This window comes from Elephantulus edwardii, unplaced genomic scaffold (assembly GCF_000299155.1).
Source record: "Elephantulus edwardii isolate Elephantulus edwardi_28Jun2011 unplaced genomic scaffold, EleEdw1.0 scaffold00132, whole genome shotgun sequence".
In the NCBI taxonomy this organism is placed as follows: Eukaryota; Metazoa; Chordata; class Mammalia; order Macroscelidea; family Macroscelididae; genus Elephantulus; species Elephantulus edwardii.
In genome coordinates, this window is record NW_006399882.1 from 19566 (window position 1) to 22542 (window position 2977).

The following is a 2977-nucleotide window of genomic DNA, read 5'->3' on the forward strand; positions in this document are numbered from 1 at the left end:
AGTGCCATTACCCACTTGCTTCCCAGCTCCACCCTCCACCAGGATAATCCTTCTCATCTACCAAGTCCCTACATAATATTAAATCCATTTACCGTTGTTGATGCTACCTTGAACACCTGGTTAAAGACGTATTTACCAGCTTTCTCCACTAGAGAGGCCATATTTGCTTCCTCACTCTACTCTCAGTGAGTCACCAAGTCTAGCAAACCTTGGACAACTTTCCTTTTTCACTTTTAGTATTCATAGTCTTCTGAATATGAATCCTTTGTATAATTTGATAACTTATATGTGCTATTCTCTCTGAGGTCACAGAATATATTTTTTATTATTTCAGTCCTTTGAAACTTGTCAACACTTGTTTTATGACAGAGAGAAGGGTGTATGTGAGTCATAGTCAACTCGATGGCACATAACAATGTTCCACATATACCTGAAAAACAATGTTTATTTTGCATTTGTTGGGTACAATGTTATACACACTTGTGTATATGCACAAGCACATTAGTTTTAATTGTGTACATAATTTATAGGTCTACTAGATTTGTATCCAATAGAGATGTGTTAAAATCTCCCTTGTGTGATGGTTATGAATTTAACTCCTATTCCTTAATCTGCTTTTATTTTTACATTTTTTAATTTATGTCTTTAAGTGTATGCAAATTTAAGATTGTTTTCTTTGTATTGGATTGCTCTTTTAACTGTTATTAATTCTTTTCTTTAGTGTAATTCTTTCCTAAAAGTTCATTGTACTTACCATTAGTATAAACTGCCTTTCTTTTAATGGTTCAAGTTAACTTCAAGTTAACTCTAATTTACAACTACCTTGTACACAACAGAATGAACCCTTCCCGATTCTGTGCGACTTTCCTCTCTGCTGTGCTTAAGCTCCCTGTTGTAGCCATCATGTTAACCCATCTGCATCAAGGTCTTCTCTCTTTCACTAACACTCTACTTTTCCAAGCATGACATCCCTCTCCATGGATTGACCATGTGAAACAAAATCTCACCAACCTGGTTTCTAAGGTCTATGTGGCTACACTTCTTACAACACAGATTCATCTTTCTTTCTGGCACCCAATGGTATATTCCATTTTATTCACCAATTCAAGGGCATCATTCTTCCCAATCTTCCTTAGTCATTGTGCAAGCTTCACATACTTATGAGACAATTGAAAATACTATGGCTTGGGTCAGGCACACCTTTGAACTGACACTCTGGTTCTCAGCACTTTCTTGTGCTAAACTCTGACGGCGTAGTTCCTAGTGTGCTGTCCTGCTAACCAGAAGACATTCTTGGCAGCAGATCTGCCCAATGCAATGCATCATTTGATTTAGTGACTACTTCTTCCACATATACTGACTGTAAATCTAAATAAAATAAAACTTTGGCAACTTCAGTCTTTCCTCCATTTGTAATAATATTGCCGACTGACACAGTTGCAAAGACTTTTGTTTTCTCTGTGTTGAGGTGGAATCTATAATAAAGAATATAATATTTCAGCTTCATCAGTAAATGTTTCAAGTCATCTTTAGTTTTCTTTTTTTACTTATTTTCTTATTATTAATTTTAAAGAATGTTTACAGAGACTTTGGCTTTCCATTCATTTGTTGTTGCACTTTTCTCCCTGCCCAACCTGTCCCCTAGTTTGCGCTTCTCTTTGAAAGGTAAAAGAAAAATTCTGTCTTTGTTATATAATCCCTTCCCTGAAGTCCACTCCACTATGCAGACTTCATTCTGGACTCCTGTCATGACAATACCTAATCATATAACTCTTTTAAACAGTTCTCTCCCTCATCTATTTCAATGCAGCATACATAATTTGTCCCATCTTTCTCAGTCCCCCCCAGCTCCATTATCAGTCCCGTATTACAACAGTGGCATTATGCAGTATCTGTCCTTTTGTGACAGATATTTTACTCAGCATAATGCCTTGCAGGGTCACCCATTTTGTATATTTCACAAGTTACTTGTTTTTCACTGTATTTCATTGTGTGAATATACCACAGCTTCTCTATCCATTCATTCGTTGATGGGCACTTGGGTTGTTTCCAGTTCTTTGCTATTGTGATCAAAGCCGTGATGAACATAGGTGTGCATATATCTGCTTGGGTGGCAGTTATGGTTTCTTTGTGGTATTCATCTTTAGTTTTCTGCAAGGAAGGTTGTGTAATCTGCATATCACAGATTGTTAATGAGTCTTCCCTCAGCCCTGATGTTGTGTTCTTCATATAGTCTGGTATCTTAAATACAGATTGGATAGGTATGGTGAAAGGATAAAACTCTGACACAAACTTTTCTGCTTTTAAGCTACACAATATCCCTCATGCTGTTTGAAAGAATACTTCTTTGTATACTATATGATTTCATTTGAATGTTATCATTTGTGTCCTTATATTTAAAGCATGTCTCTTGTAAGAAGTTGAATTGCTTGTTAAATTTACTCCAACAAACTGTCTTTTCATTAAAATGTTTAGTTCATTTTCTACTTAGTATAATTAATGTCTTCAAGTTTAAATTGATCATATAATTATTTCCCTATATTTTAATATGCTATATTATTTATTTCATGTCTTCTATATTTCATTTTTCTCCTTTTTTGCATTTTTTAAATAATAAAATAATTACGTTGGTTTTCTGTTTTTCTCCTTTTTATTGGGTTTGTCACTTGTGCATTTTTTTTCCACTCATTTAGAATTTTTCTTAAACATTGCAATATGCATCCTGAGCTCTGGTGGCCTAGTGCTAAGAAGCTGCGCTATAATCTGAGAGGTACACGATTCAAATCTACTATGTGCTGTATGGGAGAAGAATGGGCAATCTCTTTCCATGCAATTTACTGAATCTAAAAACCCACTGAAGGGTCAGCTATGAGTCTGTTCCAACTGAAGGCACAAAACAACAATGTTGTTGTTGTTGTTATGTGCCGTCGAGTCACCTGCGACTCATAGCGACCCTATGTACAACAGCCCTAAACTC